Source organism: Topomyia yanbarensis, chromosome 3 (assembly GCF_030247195.1).
Source record: "Topomyia yanbarensis strain Yona2022 chromosome 3, ASM3024719v1, whole genome shotgun sequence".
NCBI classification, from domain to species: domain Eukaryota; kingdom Metazoa; phylum Arthropoda; class Insecta; order Diptera; family Culicidae; genus Topomyia; species Topomyia yanbarensis.
The window spans coordinates 257,436,600-257,461,466 of NC_080672.1; the positions used below are offsets into that span (position 1 = coordinate 257,436,600).

The following is a 24,867-nucleotide window of genomic DNA, read 5'->3' on the forward strand; positions in this document are numbered from 1 at the left end:
AATTTTTACATAATGGAGGTGCTACACGGACATAAAGGACAAATTTGGTGATTAAACAAATGTGGTAGATAATCGTGCGTGTCATCTGCAACTGTTTTAAAAAATTATTGCATATCGTTCTTGTATATTTAGGCAACAGATTTAAACTGAATTACTGATAGTTGTTTCCAAAACAAGTATCTATTGAATAAAAGACAAGTTGTTCAATTCGGTAAACTATTATTCGATTTTGTTCCTATTATGAGACACCCTGTAGTATTCCACAAACAATGCTACGATAGTTTCAAAGTATTGTCAAAAAAGGCAGAGCCAAGAGCACCGATCTGGTATTCAAGTGCTCGCATTCAGGCGGTTGGTCGGGTGGATTCCCTGTCAAGTGCGCTAACCTTGAGGTAAGGAGGGAGGCTGGCACATTTAGATCTGAGTGCATATAAAGAGAGTGACGACACTGTCAAAATTGGAACAATGATTATTTGTCAGTGTCATTCCAAGCGAGTCAAATCCATGTATTTTGAGAGGTCGTTTGTTCGTTTGGAATATTACTGACAGATAATCATGACAGTTGTCTTCACTCTCATTACATACACTCTGATTTAGATCTGCTTTTAAAAGTGTTCCATTTCAAGCCACTTGCAAAATTATTTTACGCATGTCAAGCTGAAAAAGAAAGCTAAAGTAATCAGTCGATCTTGTTCAACCTTCCTTCGATTCGGTCACAAATGTTGTTAGCTCCTGGTTTACCTAGAGATTTTCAATAGTAACTATATATATATATATATATATATATATATATATATATATATATATATATATATATATATATATATATATATATATATATATATATATATATATATATATATATATATATATATATATATATATATATATATACATATATATTTATATATATACATATATATTTATATATATATATATATATATATATATATATATATATATATATATATATATATATATATATATATATATATATATATATATATATATATATATATATATATATATATATATATATATATATATATATATATATATATATATATGTAGCACCTCAACGATCATCACCCTCGCAACCCACCTGCAATATCAACGAGGCTTCATCGCAGTGATCGTTCTCCATCTGTCGTGCTCGATGCACAGGCAGCGGCTATCGATCGAGTGATCGATCTTTATCAGCCGTGCTCGATGCGCGATCTGAAGCCACCGAGATGCATTGTGTGGTGATCGTTTATTGGTCTGTTGTGCTCGATGCACAGACCGAAATCAAAAAAATCATTTGTTTAAATTCCCTATACCTTTGCCCTGTGTAAAATATTTTTTTCTTGTTTTCTCGATTCTTGACTTTTGTATATAAGCCCGTAGGCAGTAGCAATAAATCGTTAGTTTACTAAATCAAACCCAACCGAATACTTCTACCGCGTTTCTAAACGATCCGATAACCATAAATTGGTGACCCCGTTTTAAAAAAATGGTGAACGAGGACAAACCAGGCACTGGAGCAGGCAACCCAGCGGTACCGGAACAGCAGCAGGAAGCCAACGTGGACACCCTAAACCTGCCACGACTGAGCCCGCCGGTGATGACGCAATCCAACATCGAGTCATACTTCATGTCATTGGAGTTCTGGTTTGCCGCTTCCGGTATTGGAAATGCCCACGACACCAAGAAGTACAACATCGTCATGGCACAAGTGCCACCAAGCAAGTTGACGGAGTTACGTTCCATTATTGAAGCCGTCCCGCCTGCCAACAAGTACGTGTATATCAAGATGAAGCTGATTGAACACTTCGCCGACAGTCAGCAGAAACGTTTGCAGCTCGTATTGTCTGATATGCCGCTTGGTGACATGAAACCGAGCCAACTTTTCAACGAAATGAGGAGAGTGGCTGGAAATTCGTTTTGTGAACCCGTGCTGCTCGACCTGTGGGCCTCCAGACTTCCACCGCATGCCCAAGCTGCCGTGATTGCCTCCAAAGGGGACCCGACAGAAAAAGCTACCATCGCAGATGCCATCGTGGAATCCATGGGCCTTCGTAGCATCAACACCATCGGTGCGAGCGCACCGAGCACACCAGCAGCGACCGCTAAAGTTACAACAGAATCGCCTCCTGACAGAATTGAAACGCTCCAGCGGGAAATCGCTCAACTGACCAGGATGATCAACAAAATGTTCCGCTCAAGCGAAAACCCACGGGAGCGATCACGTTCCCGCAGCCGAAGCAAAGTGAGTAAATTTCGTGATAATGAACCGTCCTATGACGTCTGCTGGTACCACTCTAAGTACGGAGGGGAAGCACGACGGTGCCGTAAACCGTGTTCCTTCGGACTAGCAACCAAGCCCAGCAACCAACAATGACGTCGTCCAGTTGATCCTGCGTTGGAAATTGGCGAACTTTCCGACACAGCCACACTATTTCGCCTTAAGATCTCGGACACAATTACCAACATGAAATTCCTCATCGACACCGGTGCGGATGTGTCCGTCATCCCGAGAGATCTCAAATCAACCCGGATGAAACCAACGTCATTTAAATTGTTCGCCGCTAACGGAACACCGATTAAAGTGTACGGAGAAGTTATGCTGAAGGTTAGTCTTGGCCTCCGGCGTGAATTTCTGTGGACATTCCTCATCGCAGACGTGTCATCAGGGATCATCGGTGCAGATTTCATTTGCCACTACGACCTGCTGATTGATTTGAAACGTCATCGCCTCATCGACAACACCACGAAGCTGGAAGCGATGGCAGTTTTGACACGGACGAGTGAGTACTCTATAAAAACATTCAGCACGTCATGCCCCTACGCCGAGCTGCTGGCAGAATTCCCATCCATCACCAAACTAGCAGCACCCGGTACAGTGAGTGCATCATCAACAGTGCATCGCATCGAAACCACCGGTCAGCCATCATACGCCCGGCCGAGACGTCTTTCATCAGACAAACTAGCAGCAGCGCGCACAGAGTTCGAACACTTGATGCAACTGGGAATATGCCGCCCCTCGTCCAGCAGCTGGGCCAGCCCACTTCACATGGTGAAAAAAGCGGATGGAACCTGGCGCCCGTGTGGAGATTATCGTGCGCTGAACGCTCAAACCATCCCCGATCGGTACCCACTACCATACCTGCAGGACTTTACTACCATTCTGCAAGGAAAAACCATTTTTTCCAAGGTTGACTTGCAGAAGGCATTTCATCAAGTCCCCATACATCAAGACGACATCCCGAAGACTGCGATCACCACGCCGTTTGGACTGTTCGAATTCACATACATGACGTTCGGACTTCGGAATGCCGCTCAAACCTTCCAACGGCTCATACACGAGGTACTACGAGGATTGGACTTCGTGTTCCCATATATTGATGATATTTTCATCGCATCATCGTCAGCAGAGGAACATCGTGAGCATCTTCGGCAGTTGTTTACCCGTCTACAAGATCACAACTTAGCAATCAATGTTGCAAAATGTGAGTTCGGGAAGAAGGATATAATTTTCGTTGGCCACTCAGTCTCGGCCAATGGAATTCGCCCATTGCCCGAACGTGTTGAAGCAGTCAGCAACTACAAACGCCCGACAACAGTGAGGGAGCTAAAAAGTTTTCTCGCCACAATCAACTTCTACCGAAGGTTCATCCCGAACGCCATCGTGGCTCAAATACCACTTCTCAAGATGACTCCGGGGAACAAGCGCAACGATCGGTCTCAACTAGTGTGGACAGAGGAGGCCACGACAGCATTTGAGCAGTGCAAAACACAACTCGCTCAAGCAGCGCTGCTCGCACACCCCGCGAAGGACGCCGAACTATCTTTGTGGGTGGACGCATTCAGCATAGCAGCCGGAGCTGTTTTACACCAAGTTGTCGATGGTAACGTGCAACCATTGGGCTTCTTTTCCAAAAAGTTCGACAAGGCCCAACTGAAATACAGCACGTATGATCGAGAACTAACCGCAATCTACCTGGCAGTAAGACATTTCAAGTATATGCTGGAAGGTCGAAGTTGCCACATATACACCGACCACAAGCCGATCGTGTATGCATTCCAGCAGAATCCTGAAAGAGCCACCAGTCGTCAAGCCCGTCATCTAGACTACATCGGACAAATAACAACCGACATCCGACATGTGAACGGGAAAGAGAACGCAGTCGCAGACCTACTCTCTCGCATCGCAGCTGTGCACGCAGTGCCGTCGGTGAATTTTGAAGCTCTCGCCGCCGACCAACAAACAGATGATGAACTGCGAACAATTCTGGAAGGTAAATTAAAATCGTCATTAAACCTCAAACAGTTTACTGTTCCAGGCAGTTCAAATCAGTTGTATTGCGACTGCTCGGATGATCGCATTAGGCCCTTCATCACGAAAAGATTTCGTGACCAGTTTCTTCAAGCCACACACGGACTTTCTCATCCTGGTACCCGTGCTACAGCCAAACTGATGACGCAGAGATTCGTTTGGCCAAACATACGGAAGGATAGCATCGCTTACGCAAGAAGGTGTGTACAGTGCCAGCGCTCAAAGGTGAACCGGCATACCCAATCACCCCTCCGCCGGTACACTGCACCTGAGGAAAGATTTCGTCATATCAACATTGACATCGTAGGTCCTTTTCCACCAAGCAACGGGAATCGATACTGTCTCACCATCATCGACAGGTTTTCTCGTTGGCCTGAAGCGCTACCTGTGCCGGACATGACAGCGCCTACTATCGCTCAAGCCCTTGTCTCAGGCTGGATATCCCGCTTTGGTGTACCTACACACATCACCACGGACCAGGGACGCCAGTTTATGTCGGCACTCTTCACAGAATTGGTTCGAACGTTCGGAATAAGCCATCTACGGACTACGCCCTATCATCCCCAGTCAAATGGTATCATCGAGCGATGGCACCGAACTCTCAAGGCAGCCATCCTTTGCCACAACCCGGACCGTTGGACCGAACATCTTCCCATGATTCTACTCGGATTGCGTACCGTCTACAAAGGTGACATACGTGCTTCGCCAGCAGAGATGGTGTATGGAACAACACTTCGCATACCGTCGGAGTTCTTCCACGAAAATCCCAGCAACAACACTCAATCGGAATTCGCAAATGAACTTCGAGATGCCATGCGTATGCTGCGACCACCTGACACGGCATGGCATGGAAAAGGTAATGTGTTTGTGCACCCCAACCTCAAAACGTGCACAAACGTGTTTGTACGCAACGACTCCATAAGGCCATCATTATCACCACCCTACGACGGTCCATACCAGGTGCTTAGCCGAAACGACAAGCACTACCGAGTCAACATCAATGGTCGGAGCGTCAACATTTCAATCGACAGACTGAAACCAGCTTACATACTCGACGATCACCAGCCATCAGCACCCGTTAGCGATCGTCCAGCTGCAACAACATCGGAGCCCCAACCGGCGAGATTCACTCGATCAGGACGACGAGTGATGATTCCACTTCGATATCACTAATCGTCGCGCTCTCTAAAAAGGGGGTACTGTAGCACCTCAACGATCATCACCCTCGCAACCCACCTGCAATATCAACGAGGCTTCATCGCAGTGATCGTTCTCCATCTGTCGTGCTCGATGCACAGGCAGCGGCTATCGATCGAGTGATCGATCTTTATCAGCCGTGCTCGATGCGCGATCTGAAGCCACCGAGATGCATTGTGTGGTGATCGTTTATTGGTCTGTTGTGCTCGATGCACAGACCGAAATCAAAAAAATCATTTGTTTAAATTCCCTATACCTTTGCCCTGTGTAAAATATTTTTTCTTGTTTTCTCGATTCTTGACTTTTGTATATAAGCCCGTAGGCAGTAGCAATAAATCGTTAGTTTACTAAATCAAACCCAACCGAATACTTCTACCGCGTTTCTAAACGATCCGATAACCATATATATATATATATATATATATATATATATATATATATATATATATATATATATATATATATATATATATATATATATATATATATATATATATATATATATATATATATATATATATATATATATATATATATATATATATATATATATATATATATATATATATATATATATATATATATATATATATATATATATATATATATATATATATATATATATATATATATATATATATATATATATATATATATTGCTATATTTTTTGACAATCAATCTTTCTCAAGACTACCCACTTAATCTTCTCAATCAGTCTTTTTCAAGACCGTTTTTCAAGAATAATTCACCCAGAAAGGCCGTTTACCAAATATATTAAAAAGAAACGAAAAAGGGGTAACTTCTACACCCGACAATCCAATATATTTTAATATCAGGAATCAGTAGCGACTGGCTCAAATGGCACGTTCCCCATGTTGATCGGAAATTTGTACCCTGCCATGATCTACTTTTTCATCATTTCCCTGATGTGAAGGATTGGAGAAATAATAAGGTTAGGGGTAAGGAAAATAACGACACAGACCAATTAAAACAGAACATCCTGTACCCCTGGAAGGATGCTGAACGATCTGCAGGTGCTACAGTAGCATAAATAAAATTTCCAACCCCTAAAGGCAGGGCCTTCGAGAGCGGGGGGGGGGTGTATCCCCCCGAGCCCGGAGTTCTGAAGGGGGGCCCGGATTTTTAACAGAAACTAAAATTTTGATAAATACTTTTTCGACAAAATTTTATTTGAGAATGCAATGAAAAATTCAATATCTTGTAGAACAGCGAAAATTCTAAACTACTGCATATTTGATATCAACTATGTTTATACCAACCTAATTCTCGCACCGAAACAAGATCAGACTCGAGCGGGCATAGCGGAATTTGTAAATTGAATGCCATGTACGCAGCTCACCTGGGTTCGAATCCCAACCCTGCACACAGGAATAGAGATATTTTATAGGAAAATTCCTAACCTGAATGAAGAAGCGAATGACCTTAAGGCTAAAATGTCTGTAATCGAAACAAAAATATAATCAGACTTGTAAGGGTTAAAAAAATCAATGGTTTTATTAGAAGTCAAGAGGTTGTCTTCAAATTTCGCCAATATGAAATCGATTCGTTTATTGAATTTCCAATCTTCGAAAATGCTGGATTAGTATAGAAAGTATTTATTCGGATTTTACCCGGAAGAATCCGTTGGATTATTTTGTAATTTGGTGCAAAACCTTAAGCTCCGGTCAGGTTAAGTCTTCGGCACGGAGCAATACCTGGGAACTCCTAGCATATTGTTAGTCGCCTCTTACGACATAGGAGCAGGTTCGCAGTAGTGCTATTCTTGGCAGAAATAGTGCAAAAAGATTGTAGCCCGACGGACACCACGCGGACTCACATGCATTTGGGACCACAAAAGAAACTCAAAAAGTGCTGTGCCTGATAGTTTAAATAATTTTAAAGTTTTTCAATACAGCAGCGAGCCAATCTAATATACATATACTAATGCTATCGAGCGTTTGATTTTTTTTATTTCGATTATAGAAATTTTAACCTTAAGGTCATTCGCCTCTTCGGGTTAGAAAAACCTCTTATGAAAAATGTCTAATTCTATGTGCGGAGTCGGGACTTGAACCCAGGGGCGCTGCGTACAAGGCAATCGATTTACCAACTACGCTACGCCCACCCCTTGAGCGTTTGATGAGATTGTGAACTTTGTTTGGTTTGTCTTAGTTCAGGCTATGGCAAAAGAGTTTATCTGGTAATAAATTACTGTTAGAAAAAATGATCAAGATTCCAGGAAAAATGGGTTTTGCAAATCGATCAAAATAAGTCCTTACCAGTTCATCATCATCCAACCACGGCCGTCTTAAGATTGTACGGGGACCCTGGACACTATTGAACTAAGGGGCCCTTTTTATTGCGCATGTATAAATAGCTCGTGTATGAGTATGATCAAAAAATCATTTTAAAATGTGATTCAAAATATATGGAGAACAAAGACGTTTTAGGATTTCCAGCCAAACAGGTACCGATGCTAGTTTTCAAATATCTTCGAAAATCGCTAGATGATCTGAGAACATCTAAAAAAGTTATTTGTTTTTCAGGCCTAGCCCACTGATAGTGGAAAACGGTTAGGCCAATATGCGGTGGTGGGAGTTTGAGCTCGGGTGAACTGCGTACAGTGTAATGGACTGACCAACTACGCTATAGTCTGCTCAGACGATGTAATCTGCCCTTCATAGTTGCAATACGTTATTTGAGGATTATGACGGCATCCACCAAGAAGGAGGAATGTTGGAGTAGGGTGGGTTAAACGTCCATTATTGTAACGTGGTCCAGAGTAGCGAAAATATCATTGTATATACTCCGAAATGTGTAAACATAATCGAAGCGGCTAATTTCAGGAATACTTTATTCAGTTTACATATATCCTTTTACATTGTTTCGTTTAGTATTGTTCTTGATATGATAGCTTCTTGATGTTCCTGATACGATGAAACTATACAGAGCCTCTGCCACAATGTTTCTTTCAATCAATATTCCTCTTTGCTTACAGATTCGAAAATCTTTCAAATCAACGATCAATCGCCTAAGTGTGGGGCTCCCAAAATCCCAGAGCCCCTGGCTCGGGCCCAGTGAACCCATGCGTAAAGACGGTACTACACGGTACAACCAAACTCAATAACTATTGCATAGTCCTGGGAAGAGTAATTTCATGAACCATCAAATTTCTGTCATTTCTTTCACTCGGCTCTTGTTTTAAAAAAAATCTTCCTGTTCCCGCCAAATTAAATTAAATTAAAAAATTCGATTAGTTTTTTCAAACTAATCGAATTTTTTAATCAGATTGTCACGTATTGATGAGCATCTTGTTCCGCATTGTTGAATTTTTTACTTCCGAATTCGAAATTAAACTATCCGGTGTACGCTTATGATAGTTTTGGTTCTTCCTTCGGAATCGCTCAAACAACTTCATAAACTTTTCCCAACGGAAAATAAGGAAAAACTTTTATTAGGCAACCAGATCACGCCAATTCCTTTCCAAAGCTTGCTGCAAGAAAAAAAAAGAACTGACACTCTAATAGATACCTGAACGGTTTTGGCCGCCCTCAGCCGGTATCACTGCATCGGTGGTTCACTTAACCACATTGTCGGAAAACTTTATCTATAAGTTTATACTGCCAAGAAAATCAGTCCGTTGCACCATGTGCCGGAATCGACCCTAATCCGATTTGATATAGCCCCATCAACCGCCAATGCAATTCCATCGGTGGAAAATCGAGAAGACTACATATGCACATTACACACTGCACATGTGCTTTTCAGCGGTGGGTGGCAGGCAGGAGTAATAGCAATGCGGTATGTTGAGCAATCGCACCTTTTATGCAGAGTGACTTTCGTACTATCGTCTGCTTTTGCACTGGAAAGTTTCCGCTCGTTGCAGGCACGAGTTGCACAATACGTGCTATGAAAGGATTATATTCGATTTCCCTCCGCGTAACTACTACTCCAAAGATGATTCGCTGTTGACTTCTGACCGGAAACGTGTTCGAGATTGGAAGGCAAACTTGAGCCACGCGGTGCTTTTAGGTAGAACGGTGCACCGAAATACAGGCCAATGTAAGCACATTCACCGAGTGTTCCGTAAAATCACAGACTGTTTTATTCGTTCGTCAAGACGGATTCTTTTCCACAGATAACAGATCTCTACAGATTGTTGTCATGGTCATAACATCGCAGATGAAAATCAATGATTTCACTAGTAAAACAGATATCTGAAATCTGGGTTCAAATGACTCTTTGTTGAATACTTGGACCGCTTATCCTATTTCACACATTTTATCTCATATGACATTAATGATATATTACTCACGATTCATATTAGGGAACAAAACATATCTTTGTTATCTACCAGAACAAATATTACTATTGTCGGCACATTCTATTTTGGTTGCCTTATAAATAAGATTATCATACCTAATAACAATAAAATCGTGGATACTACCCTACTGTGGAAAAAAATCGACAACCTGAACCACCATCAAAGCACAGCTCTATAAGAACAAGCGACCTAATAAGACCGTATGAAATATAATCCGGTACGTGAGGATACTTTTAGTGTTTGCCTTAAGACACCACGATGCTATAATTCCAAAGCCCCATCTCATCACCGGCGAACTTACGCTCATTGGATTTCGTTTATCCATATTCAGTGCGAAACACCTTACTGGCGGACAAATTTTTCCCCATGGGCAAACTTAGACTACCCGAAAACGTGCCGTACCTAAATTGGCTGAAAAGCTGGAAAGCAACTCTCTATACAGCGTTTGGTGGTGGCCACGTTAGAAGACCGCCAGGAAATTTTTGTTTTGCCAAAAGTAGCGTGAACGGAAAATAAATTATTTTCCTCCAACCAGACATTAATTGGGTGGAAGTATATGTATTAATCATGCCTGGCGGGGTTTCCTCCAGCCCTACGCAAAAGTCCCCTGAAACATGCCGTTGAAGGACTCTAGCGGCATCGCGTTGGATGGTCGAATTTTCGTCTTCCTTTTTACCGTTCACTCGCTCACTGTCTAGTTGGCCGTGTTCGAGATGAAGTCCAATCGAAAATATTTCTCGAGTGGTAATTGATTTCTTGTGTACGAAGCAAATATTTATTATTGTTAAATCGATTCTATGCAAAGTTTATGGAGAACCTGCAGACTTTGTTTACGTTGCTTTTAGTATTGTGCTAAAATCAGTCAAGGGAGATGAATTTAATCGGCCTAACAGCCGGAATGCTGGTTGTTTGATTCCGAGAATTCAGAATTTCGCTTAAATTGTATGCATATAAAAAGATTTGTCGAAAATCTTCAAATCCGTGTCGGAGTCAGAAATTAGTGGAAGTTCATTGAGATCTTAGGATCCTACTGCCAATTTTTTGAAATTTTGAGACAGAAACTCACAGAAACTAGGTCAGTATGACACGCTTTAATGTGTAGATATATCACAAATTATGATATTTTGCGACAAATGGAAGGGGTAAGCTTGTTCATAACGTAGCATGCACACTTGGAAAGAATGACAATTATATTTATTTATTTCTCTTCGGCAGATACTAACACTTAATACTCTTTTATGGCGTGATGGCGAAATAGCATGAAGCTCCCATTTAAGCCCTAATGACAAGAAGATAGCAGAAAATGATTTTTGGCATATACTCGACAAGCTTATCACGGAAATCGTTATTCCTTTTCTTGAGAACATTTTCAATACCTATGTTGTTACTTTTTCCAATGGCTGACACTTTAAAATGAACTCGGTTTAGATTCGACCAATTTAGTTTCGAGTCAGCTGCATTGTCCTCGTTTTTGATGACGCTTCCAGTTGGAGTTAAAACTTTGGCTCGTTTTGGATGCTCGCTCTCACTACGGCTGCCAAACTATGACTTGTGACTTTCTAAGACTGTACATTAATCGGCACAGTGGAAGCTAACTCCTCATCATCCGTAGGAAATGATATAAGGCAAGCGGAAGAATATCTTCTTCACTAAAGAGAAGAATTATTATGCGGAAAACTTTCTTATGAAGCCCAGCAGGACCACATGGCCTCTGCACTTTCATCTCTTTATCTTCTTCATCAGTATTCTCTCACGCTATAAAGACAAAAATCACCCTTAATTATTATGTTTCTCACTTTTACCCTTCGCTTCACCGCCAGGCGTACATTCTCTTCGTGTTCGAGGTTAGGTGTTGTGGGGGTTGTGTAATTTAATTATATCAGCCCACATTTTGTGTTAATCTGTGTTGAGTAGTAGCTTTTTGCTTCTACGAACAACATATGAGGAAATATTTCTATTCTACCACAGACAAACACAAAGCAGAAGTTCTCTTTAACCGGTACTTGGTTGGGTGCCTACCAGGAGAACGTGTAGGTCTGTACCAAAAAAAAGGAAATTGTTGTAGATGGAGTACGGTTGTTTCTGCTTTCACTCCGCTGTGAACATACACTTTATTAAGGGGGTTTCCTCATCAGTGGCTCATAGAAAAGATGTTTTTAACATTTGTTTTAATAACAACAAGAGAAACAAATCTCGACAAACATATGATTACGGCTCAAAAGCCAAATGTCAAAATTCACTTTGGGGAGAAATTCTGGAGAAACCGTTATCGTCCAAGCACGATTTCCGGGTATCCGGGTTTTACATCGAATTATCCGGGTTTGATGGGAAGAAGCATAATTTTAACTTTTTTGAAATTAATTGATTCTTTGCATTCGTTTCCGAGCTCTCGATCGAAGCAGATCGTTTTCTTGTGCCGTACATAGAGTGAATAAATACATCCCCAAGTAAAATCCAAATGCTAATTGGTTTTATTTAAGTTTTATGGTAGTTTTATCAAAGCATCACATAGTGAATCTGGTTTTGACATTGCTTATGAAAAGGGCATTTAGTTTTATATGCTTGACGGGGTTTAAAAGTGCTTCAAAAACTCTTGATGAAATATCCATAAATATACATTTTTCATAAGAGTAATTAGTCTTATAAGCAGTTTTAAGAGACTCTTGAGCCTCTTCTTAAAACATCGCTTTCATACCTCCTTAAAACCAAAAGATAGCTTTATGACATTCTTTTTGAAGCATGATGTATCTTAAGAATGTTATCGTAAAACCTCAAAGTTTTAAACGAAGTGAAAATACTCTTGCATAAGAGCGATATATAATAAACAAACTGTAACGACTGACGGGATATGTGACGTATCCCAACGGAGAAGACGTGACATGTAGCTTAATCATGTATAAACAGCAAACTCGATGATTATAAATTATTCATTTAACTTTGCAAATCTAAAGGTATTGTACATATACTGCCCATAAAAGCATAAGAGTCCCATATGGATTTTTGTCGAAAATGAGTTATCTGTTGGATTGTATTCTGTATCACCACTGAATCACAATTCACAAGTAAAATTACCAGATTTGTTTAGAAAATATCGAAAAAATATCAAAACATGTTTGTCCCATCCATAAGGCTCAATGAAAATGTAAATCTTGAAAAGCGTTTTTCTCGGCTTGCTGTTTTTCAATATGGGACTCTTGTGCTTTTATAGGCAGTATAGCGAGATGTCGTTTGTCATATAGCTCTATTTGACATGCGTTGTTGAAATAAATTATCAACTTTTAGATGGAATTGTGATTACCATAATAATTAATCATAGCCATTTTTATTTCAACATTGACATTTTCAATGTTAAATAGACTGGATTTATGGCGATCTTTTATCTAACCTTTCTGTCTTGAAAAATTACTATTAGTTTTATTCAAGTCCAATAGCTCTTCTTTAAGTGTATCATAAAAAAATGAACTTATCACTATCTTGAAGAACTCCTATTACTCTTGAGCAAGAAGAATTAGTTTTATAAGATCTTAAGGGGGTTTCAGTTAAATCCAATGCCAAGTAATGGCGTCGTGAATATTTTTGACCGCTTTGAAACGGTAGCCATTAGCATAAGAATTAAAATAATAACTTTTTTTTCATATACTGAACTGATTCTTACTGATTGAAATGCATTTCTGAACTAGAAAAATGTTTATGCACGCGTTTAATCCAAAATATGACAATTATGAATATTTACACATACTATTGAATTTTCGAAACGATTTAATATTTCAAATAAAAATGAATGTTTTAGAGATTGTTTCACGGCGCGTTGAATTTTTCGCACTTTTATATTGTATATTATCGGAAAACACATCAATCACATGCAAATTTTCTCTATTATAAGCTTAAAAAGCTGGCCACTTTTATTATCGATTTTTATTTGTATCCATTTTGGTAAAGGAATATCATATGATGGATATATTTTTCCCTAAGCTGGTTCTTTTCGTCTATACACCAAGCTCTCTATCTAACAAAGCTGTTTCATAGCACACTACATGTGTTCTTGAAGAAAATCATAAAACTATCAAGACCTATGGTAGTCTTATATTAGTTTTAAGCAGTTCTTGAACACCACTATAAGAATGTATTGATAAGAGCTAAAAGTTTTAAGAAAACCTTGGAAAATACTCTTGAGAACCATCTTAAGAATGGGCCTTTTTACTCTTAAGAGGGGTTTATGGTTGTCTTGAAGCAGTGTTGTAGAGTAATTGGTTTTATGTTCGATTTTATGAAGCTAATTTTGAAGATATCTTCAAGTGTACCATAAAACTAAATTTGTTTTTTGGGTTCTTTATAAGGCCCATGGCTTGGAACTATTAATAAATATTATATTCAAAGAAATACGTTCTCTCGCTTAGTTTAGAATATATTTACATTTAAATCGTAATAAAAACTGTTTTGAAAATATACTGCTACCGCCCATTAGAAAACGTCAGTCTTTGCAATGTTTGATGTTTTTCCAATGAGATTGGTGCAAATATAAAGACATATCGAGCTGGATCAGAATTTCAAAAAGAAATTAAGGTGGTTTACTGGTTTTTATCTGATTAACAGTGAATAACCCCTAGATTCTGAGGGTAAGTTGAAAAATGAAAACACAGACCACAGAGTACAGACGTTCATTTATTCATTTAATTTTTTCTTTGCATTTTTTACCACTTATAAACCTAATTTTCGTATTCAAAATAGTTGTGTTTACAGATTTGCATCACAAACTTATAAGGTCTAGAGTATTTTTTTCAACATCGAGCTAATTTTATTATACAAAAGGAAATGGCCGTATTTTAAAAAAAAAACTCTTCACCAATCTGACACTTTTCACTGTATCTTAATAAAAAGTAATAAGAAGAGTTGCCAGACTCCTAACAAGTAGATTTCATAAAATTGGAACACTTCTGACTTCATATTCTTACGTTTTGAACGAAACGAAAAGGTGGCACTATAGTTGCCACTGCTTTATAAAGGGATATATACAGCGTTGTTCGAAAAAATAGCAGCGCAAATATTTTTCGAGTTTAATGTAAAATACGTTCTATTCTACAATAATATTATATGTTTTTGTAAGTGACCTATAGTACGAAGAGTAGAGCACGCCACCATTTGGAATCATTGTCTTATTGTTTACGAAACACAGCTGTCATTTCGGAAGAAAGTCGATATAAAGCTGTTCGTAAAAATAGCAGCGCTACCACAAAAGGAATTTCAGTTTAGTCAATCTATTTTGTTCGGAATAGTATTCCTACGCTTACAATTAACCCGAAATTATAAGTTTGCATATTGTAGTATTTCACGAAAATGGGTCGTTCGAGGCAATGTACAGTCGAGGAGTGAAATCTCATCAAACGGTTGAATGCTAGTGGCAAAACATACCGTGAAGTTCAGGAACATTTACGGTGTTCTGCCACAAAGATACACAATGCATTGCACTGGTCAAACAAATGTGAAACTAGCGGTAGATAGCGAAAAACATCCGCTCAAACTTAACAAACTGATGGGTTGGATGGCAAAATAATATTGGTTTATGTCTTCGAGAGAATTCTAGAAAGACCTGGAACATTCTATTGCAACGTCAATGAGTAGAAAACGATTGATTAAGACCAATTTGCACACAGGAAGTCCGAGAAAAGTACCACTACTCACAATTCGGTACCTTCACAATCTTCTGAACTTTGTCGAATTTCACGCCAAGTGGGCTGTCGAAAAGTGGCGTACCATTTAGTGAGCTGATGTGTTATTTAAATTAAAATTATTTAAATTTAAATTATTTAATTTAAAGAAAGGTAAGCGTCAGTAGGTTATACGACCACCAGGAACTGATTTTTTATCACTATACAAGATGCGAATATGAAAAACATTTTCAAAGCCAAATCACCATAGTCGAAAAAACGCTTGCGCTGCTATTATTTCGAACAGCACTGTACATTACCAGGGCAGGTCAACCATTGTTATAGTCAGTCTTTGTTTGCCAGTACCTACGCTGGTGAAGCGAATAGTGGAATAGCCGGACTGATTCTCTTAAGGTTGGATGGGGGGGGGGGGGGGGGGGGTGGGTAGGATTAAAGGTTTCAGCGTGAATAAAAAAACTTTTTTTTTCGATTTTTTTAGAACATTGCGTGAAGCTAATTTTTCAAAACTTATGTACATCATAGTGTATCATTTCAACAACATGCTGTAATTTTTCTATTCAAAAATATAGACAAATTGCGGTGTTACCTGCCATTTAAAAACTGATTAACCGATTTCTTTCAAACTTTTCATACACATTCTATGTTAAAAATACCTAACCCCTACATTGAGTTTTTGAGATAATTATCATTCATCATTCAGTCCTCAGAACTAAAGAAAATAAAGAAGTAATAATCGAATATTTGTTTAATGACATAAGCTTTTGTCAAATATACACTGCTGGCCAATAAAATAGGTGTGTTATAGATTATTTTGTTTTTCTCTCAATTACACATACCAAGTTACAGCAGTCTCAATCACACCTACCGCACACACAAGCCTTGGTATCTGTCAAGTTACTAGTGGGTTGTTGGCGCTGATTATATTTGCAATCTTTGTCAAGATGCAAAACAAGACTGCCACAGGCTTTTTTGTGTTGTCAATATAATAGGTGTGTGAAATATATTAACTGGTTATTATTTTACTCAATACCATTATATGTTTAATTTGGTATAGTTTGTATTCTGCGTGCTAATAAATGTATTTAAATGTTGAATAAGTCAAAGATTTGTTATAGAATGCGTCGAGCATCAGCATCACTGTACTCAAGTGGAACGAGTTTTTCTAAGAAATTGTGTTAAAGAAGATAAGACGTACAAATAAATTGCGAATACACTTTGGCATTCCGAAAACTTCCTTACAAATGCCTTAAAACCTTTGAAAAAAGAAACACGCAAAAAATTATTAGCGAAATCTAATCCATTCGCGTCATCCAGGAAATAGCACAAATTGGAAATGTGGTAAGTCCGAGAACAGTTCGCCGTAGGCTGTAAAACTCCAATCTTCCAGAAAGAATTGCTAAAAAGGTTCCACTATTGCGAAGCGAAGGACTTCGCAGAAATATGCAATTTACTTTTCAACGCCGTTAATGGGCCTGGTTCAGAAGGAATCAAAAAGGGCGATATATTCTTCGGAGGGACGAATCAAAGATAAAACTGTTTTCCTCCGATGCACAACGAAACGTTAGACGTCCAAAGTGCCAAAAGTTTGATCTGCGACACACGCAAAATATGGTAAAGCACGGAGGCGAGAACAATGAGGTTTGGGGCTACTTTTCGTGGAATGGCGCAGGTCCTATTTTTCGCAACACCACTATAATGGCAAGATTCGAATGCAAGGCTAAAGGATGGACATCCTAAAGGATGTCATGCAGTTCTATGCCAAAGATAACGTGCCTTTATATGGCAGTTTCAGCAAGATATTGATCGAAAACACACATCGAAGTATGTAAAGGAATTATTTCGGGATAATAAAGTGTCTATAATTTCGGACCCTACCAATCTCCTGTCATTAATCACGTAGAAAATCTACGCAATGTACTTAAAAAGAAGTTATCCGGTCAAAATTTCAGAAATAAGGGTCGTTTGTGGGAAGCACCTTAAAAGGAACGATACACTATGCCAACGGAAACTTATCAGCGTTTGAATGACTCAATGCCAAGGCTAAAAGTCTTAAAATCATTGGATTTGAAAAATTGTAATTCAATGGACTACAATACACCTATTTCATTGACCAGGTGCTTTTTTGAATTTCATGGGGAAGAGAGAGTTCCGGTAAAGCATAACAATTAATTTACAAATAAATGTGTTCTTTTTCATATTTACGACTGTGCCTAACTATAAGATATTGGAATAAAAAATATTTTTAGAGAAAACTCAAAATTTCATGTATTTTTATCTCACACCTATTTTATTGGCCAGCAGTGTACATAGTTGCTAAATTAGACAATATCATCTCACAATCTGAGTTTTATTGGATTCTGAGATGATTATGACTTTCATTGGTTTAGTTTTAGATAAAAATACACTGATAAAAAATGCAGTTTGGAAAAAAACGCAATTTTTTTTTTGATTGAAAGTACCCAACTGGAATTTTTGACGGTAGGTAGGGAACGTAATTGACACATTCTTTCGTGACGTTACAATGAATTGATGAATCTTCATTCGACACAAATGTTATAACTTTATCAAATGAACACCTACATGAAAACTTATTAAAGATTCCGAAAGTAGACAAAATTTCACGAAAGATTCAATCAATATTAACTGAATATACTAAAAGAGGATTGTTTTATGACCGATAATGTAACGTGAGGTTACAACGCGTGACAAATTAGAACTTTCAACGTATTTCAATAAAAGTCAAATCGTCAAATTCTAGTATATTCAGTTTATGTCGATTGAATCTTTCGTGAAATTTTGTCTACTTTCCGAATCTGTAATAAGTTTTGATGTAGGCGTTCATGTGATAAAGTTCTTACATATTTGTCGAATGAAAATCCATCAAATCGTTGTAAACGTCATGGAAGAATGTGTCAATTACTTATCTTAGAACAAAATTTCCAATTTTCAAAGTTTTTTTGTAAATCGACCTTAAATTTTTAAAGTCGATTTTTTTTTCAAAGTAGTAGTCGATGAAGAATTTTTTCAATATTTTTATTCAAAAATTTGACTAATTTTTTTGTAGGATTGGAAAAAAGTTAGTAAAAAAAAGTTTGACTCTTTTCAAAAGACAGTCTAGATCATTTTGGGAAAAACAAATTATGCAAAGTGGCTTTTTGTGACAAAGTCTTCATGTACAGAAAGTTGCAATAAAATCTGAGAGGGTGCTGCCAACTCTGAATACGATTTGGACCGAAAATCGCCTTGTGTGGTCTATTTCCGGCCCGACACGAAATCGCCTCATATTCTAGAGATCTCACGGGAACTGACTGCTATCTAGCTGTCTGTAGCTCAGATAACACGTGTTCGAGCTAATAAGATACGCGTTATAGTGAATGACCTCGACCAGCCAAACCAGATTGCTCGCTGCGAGTGTTTTACAAAGCAATTTAAGGTGTATGTACCTTGTAGGGCAGTGAAGATCGATGGGGTCGCCGCCGAACCGGGTCTGAAGACCTGTTGAAATACGGAGTCGGTTGCTTTAAGAACCCCTCACTTCAACAAGTGAAGATTCTGGAATGTATTCAGTAAAAACTGAGAATAATAAGACAACTTATTCATTGTCAGACTCGCTTCGGGTAACTTTCTTCGGGTCATCCCTTCCCAACAATGTGCTCCTGGATAAGGTTCGTCAACATGTTTGCCTCTTTGTACTGCGGGTAATGAACTGCAGCAATTACAAGCAGTTGGACCACACAGTCACCTATTGTGGCAATAAGAAACGGTGCGGCAAATGCAAAGGAGAGCCTGAGGATGACGCTTGCGGTAGAGAAACTGAAAAGTGCAAACTGCACGGGGATAAAATTAGCGTTCTCTTAAGGAACGCTCGAACGCTTATAGGACCATTCATAAATTACGTAACGCGAAAATAGCCCAAAATTGACCCCCTCTTCCCCCATGTAACAAATTGTCACAAATTTCTCCATCCCCCCCTCCCCTATTACGTAACAAATTCATAGAAAATTTTTTTTTCTTCAGTGAAAACATGTTACGTAACGATCTAGCAAACTTCCCCTCTCCCCTATGTCACAACTTGTCGTACCCCTCCCCCCCCCCTAAAAGCGTTACGTAATTTATGAATGGCCCTATGCATAAATTCTAAAGAATGCTTCGCCATCTGACAAGAATCTGACGACCCACAAGAGGGAAGTTGCTCCCGGAGTTTCAATTCTAACAAGAAGTATCCACTACTTCCAGGGACACCAAAAACCCCAAGTGTCCCCTTTTTTCATACAGATGCTCAGTCCAGTAATGGACTAATGAAATTTTATACCATAGTGGACCTAATTTTCTCAGTTTTCAATGTTACTGGTCCTCTTAAAAGCGTTTTGATATATTTTCTCCCCGTAGTGCAAACATTTTTGGAGCAGTTGATTGCTAGATGACCCCTCCTTGCAGCGATCGTATGCTTTGATGGCTAAGTCATCAAACGAGTTCACTGATTCGATCACTGTCCTACAGTGGGATTGCAGAAGTATCCTCTCGAAAATCGATTCATTAAAATTTTTACTAAGCAGTTTAAAATGTGATGTTTTCGCATTATGGGGTGGGAATTGAAAAGTGTTATTCTTTCAACCAAATTAACCTCCCTTCGACACCACGCATTGAAATTGTCGCTTGTCAAGTTTTAACCTTTGCATTGCTTCCATATACATTCCTACTAGAGCCTCGGTAGGATACCGAACGCTTTGTAATATCACGGAATCCTTACCGGCACCGCGGCTAGTTCTGGGAGACTTTAACTCGCACGGTACGGTGTGGGGCTGAATTCATGATGATAATAGATCAACATTAATTCAAGATCTTTGCGACAATTTCAACGTTACCATCTTAAACACGGGAGAAATGACACGGATTCCTACACCACCAGCAAGCGCAAGCGCGTTGGATTTATCCTTATGCTCGACATCGCTGCAGTTAGTTTGCAGGTGGAAGGTTTTCCCTGATCTCCACGGTAGCGGTCATTTGCCTATCGTAATTTCAATTACTAACGGTTCAAGACCGTCAGAAACAGTCAATGTCTTGTATGACCTCACACGGAACATTGATTGGAAAAGTTACACGACCGCGATATCCGTTAAAATCGAATCCACTCAAGAACTTACTCCGGAGGAAGAGTACAGATTTTTGGCTGGCTTGATTCTCGACAGCGCGAATCAAGCTCAGAATAAACCAGCGCAAAAAAACGCAGTAAGTGGCGCAAGTTCGTCGACGGGTTAGCGAGAGAAACAGCGATGAGCACTCTTTGGGTTTCGGCTCGACGTATGCGTAACCGAAGCAGTACTAACGAGAAGTGGAATATTCAAACCGTTGGGTATTCGCTTTCGCCATGAAGATCCGTCCCGGTACAGAAAACACACCGCCCCGCGTCTCCTCACAATACCGCGAACGAAACACCGTTTTCAACGGTGGAGTTCTCACTTGCTCTCTTGTCATGTAACAATAACGCCCCAGGGTTAGACAGAATTAAATTCAACTTGCTGAAAAATCTGTCTGACACGGCAAAAAGGCGCTTGTTGAACTTATTTAACAAGTTTCTTGAGGTTAACATTGTCCCTAGAGGCAAGTGAGGGTCTTCGCCATCCAAAAACCAGAAAAACCAGCCTCCGACCACAACTCGTATCAACCGATTGCAATGCTGTCCTGTATTCGGAAGCTGTTCGAGAAAATGAGCTTATTTCGCCTCGACAATGGGGTCGAAGCAAATGGTTTACTGTCATATACACAATTTGGCTTTCGTCAGTGCAATGGGACGAACGATTGCCTTGTGTCGCTTTCTATAGTCCAATTGGCCTATGCTAACAAAGAGCAGATGGCATCAGTCTTCTGATCAACTCGGATATTATCCTACTCCGACTGAGAGTTGGCATGATCCTTGCCAATGCGTTAGTTGTCCTGGTAGTCTTCTCATATACATAGTCGACATGGCTGTTGTAATGTAACCGATCGTCGACCATCACACCCAGGTGCTTCAGTTCACGCATCGATGGGATTGATTGTACCCCGACGCTGAACTCGACACGCTGGATTTTTTTATGGTTGCTGATCAGCACTACCTCGGTTTTGTGGTGAGCCAGCTGTAACTTGACGTTAGCCATCCAGGTTTCCACGATGCCTATTGTCTCTGCCATCAACATCTCCACCTCATCAAGGGATTCGCCGGTTATCATCATCTGCAAAGCCGACGATCTCAGCTCCCCTGGGCAGTTCCAGTGTAACACTCCATTGTACATTATATTCCAGAGCGTTGGGCCGGGTATGGAGCCCTCAAGTACTCCCGCCGTGATCCTAATCGACATCTGCCCCATGTTCGTTTCGTAGACCAGTACTCGGTTCTGGAAATTTTTTTTCAGAATCTTGCATATATAGTCCGGGACCAGCATTTTGTGCAGCGCTACGGCGATAGCCCCCAGCTAGCACTGTTGAACGCGTTCTGAGCCTACCTATTTTGTGACGATAATGATTAATGGGAAATTCATGAGCCTGGCCTATCTATTTTGTGTCCGTAATGATTAATGGGAATTCTCACAATTGCTGACAGATTAAAAGCGAAATAGTGTGAGGCTAGCAATATCGCTGGGAAAGATTACCGCAATATTTGAACAACAGGTGAATGGATGATGCACCGAACTTTCGATTGTTTTCAATTAAAATTAATTCCAAGCCATGCTGCATGCCACTGCCAGTCAAAACGGAGATGAGATGGGCTTTTTTGTTCTTTCGCAATACCTAACAGGAAAATTCGATCACCGAACAAAAGCACCGCGGAAAACGCAATCCGTATGCAATCGTATAATTAATTGAATGTTAAATGGTTTCTCACGTTGGCGGGTTATTGCCTCTGATTTCGGAACGGTGGAGCGATTTTAAAGTGTGTTTTTATCATTTTTTATGTTTATAACTAGAAACTCTAGTTATTTTGGTGGTGTCGTCAATGATACAGTTAATAAATTTTACATAAATTAGACTCGACTTTTCTTTAATATATTAAATTCTTGGTTGCTAGTTGAATTGTTTTCACTGAATTAAGATGGCGTCTCTTTGTTATTCTAGTCTCTTAAGTTCAGAAAAACGTTCGAAATATAGTTGGCATCGTTTAGAAAATTTGCAGCGACGTTTGTGATTCACTCGACATAGTTTCACGCGGACGGATTGGGAAAAATAAATATTGACATCTTCAATCGTCTTGAAAAAAAATATATGTCATGTTTGAACAAATTTAATAGACGTATTTTTGGCTTTCACCGAAGAAAAAAAAATTCTCGAAAATATCGACTCTTTAATTTCTGATGATTCGCGAAATTTTCTCAAATGTACTGCTATCTCAGTCGTACAGTGACTCCCGGACTGATAAGTTGATTTTTTTCCAGTCCGCCATAAATCTTGTTGATACGCTTTCAAGGTTATCTTGTGCGCTCTCCGACTCTCCTAGTTTGTGGCGTTTTTTCTTCTTTTGTGCGTTCACAGTTACTTACGCGAATTCGGCCTGCAGAGCAATAAAGCACCTGTTTCTTTACTTTACTATCCTTGTCTCGCCTATCATTGTGTACTGGGCCCTAGGCCTGTGCAAAAATGGCATTGACCCGCCTCAAGGTAAGATGGATGTTGAAAAAAAAAATCGACTTCCTGGATGAATCTATACCCATGCTCCTCAACCGGGCTCTATTTCCGGGCATAAGACAAAAAGTTTTAAAATATTTTGGAGATTTCTTGAGTTCAAACGGAACGACATCGTACCGTGACAGAAATATCGAAAATTCACCCTTACAAGCTTCGGGTGGTGGTAAATAGCTTAAAGTAGGTAAATGACATTGCTGGTTACAGACCAATTACGGTGGAATACAGAGTCTCTGCATACCAGCGAACCATGTTTAAGTAAATGGCGTCATTTCAGATTCGAGTTCCGCAAATTTACTGAAACAGGGGGTTGGTTGTTTTAAATGACGGATGATTCAGCCAGTAAAGATATTTGAAAGTAAACGATTGCATTCATCATCATTCGCAGCTGACGGGAAGATGACTTATGTCAACTCAGACTCTACCCGACTTCATCCTCTTTGACCAGGTTCGTCTATCTGTTCGCCTTTTTGTGTCGCGAGTCATGAACTGAAATAATTGCAAACAATTGGGACGCACTGCCACCCATTGTAGCAATAAGGTTCGTTGTGGGAAATGCGTTAGTACTATGCGGATGACTCGTGTGGAAGAGATGTCGAAAAATGACTCTACTATGAGGGTAGTCTACATGGTCTCCCAACATGTCCCGCGTACAAATAGCGTGAGGTGAAACTGAAGCGATCCCTTCAGGGACACTCTAAGCGATTGAAAAGCTAAAGACATCAATCCATGCGAATACCTATTGTAACTTGACTATTGTCGAACGAACTTTTATGAACCCAAGAAGGCATTTTTGGCTGCGCCTAGAAGCAATAGAAAAAGGAAGAACATTTTTTCGCTTAAGTCGTTATAAAGTCCAGAGGATTTCCTTTCAAGGTCCTCCAAAAATAACTACTCTAGGAAGTACTGGTGCAAAACCGAAGCAGTAGCTCCTGGTCTCAGAAATCTGAGTTCAGAAAAGGAGTTTCCAGCACTTCCTGGAACATTAAAAACCACTCGTGTTTCCATGCATTAAGAATGTTTTTACTGCGGTGGCTAATTCATCGAACGTGGACAATGTATTTGACAAATATTGTACTGCGGAATTGTAGAAGCATTATCTCGAAAATCGATTTCTTTAAAATTTTAATAAATAATTTAAAATGCGATGCATTTGCCGTATGTGAAACACTACTTACTTCAGAAAAAGACCTCAACTTTCACGATTTTAAAATTTTTCACTTGAGTTGAGAAGATTCTTACGAAGGAGGGGGGATCAAAAAGAACTATTCTTTCAATAGAATCGACCCTCGACACCAGGCATTGAAGTTGTCGCTTGCCAAACACCTTTGTATTGTTTCCTCCTACATTCCCCATATAGTCTCAGTTGGCCACCGCTAGCTTCGCGGTACTGCGGAATTCCTCCACGCACCCAGGTTACTTTTAGGTGACTTTAATTCCCACGACACGGCATGGAGTTGCCTCCACGATGATTATCGATCTACCTCACTCCACGAGCTTTCAATATAACCCTTTTGAAAACGAGTGAAATGACACGGATACCTCCCAGCGCACCCGAGCGCCTTAGACCTTGCCTCTCATGCTCGACTGTAGTTAGAAATCCCTACGGTAGCGATCAACTGCCCATCACAATTACTACTGCCAATGGTTCAGGATCAAAATTTTCGAAAATGCTATTTCAAACGACTTTGGTAATTGGTCAGTCGAT

General features: G+C 39.6%; 1 protein-coding gene across 1 annotated transcript in view; it reads left to right on the plus strand.

Annotated features, from left to right (window-relative positions):
- LOC131688858 (uncharacterized) overlaps positions 1-24,867 on the plus strand; it is a 708,198-nt gene that overhangs the window by 264,924 nt on the left and 418,407 nt on the right. The window lies entirely within an intron of this gene.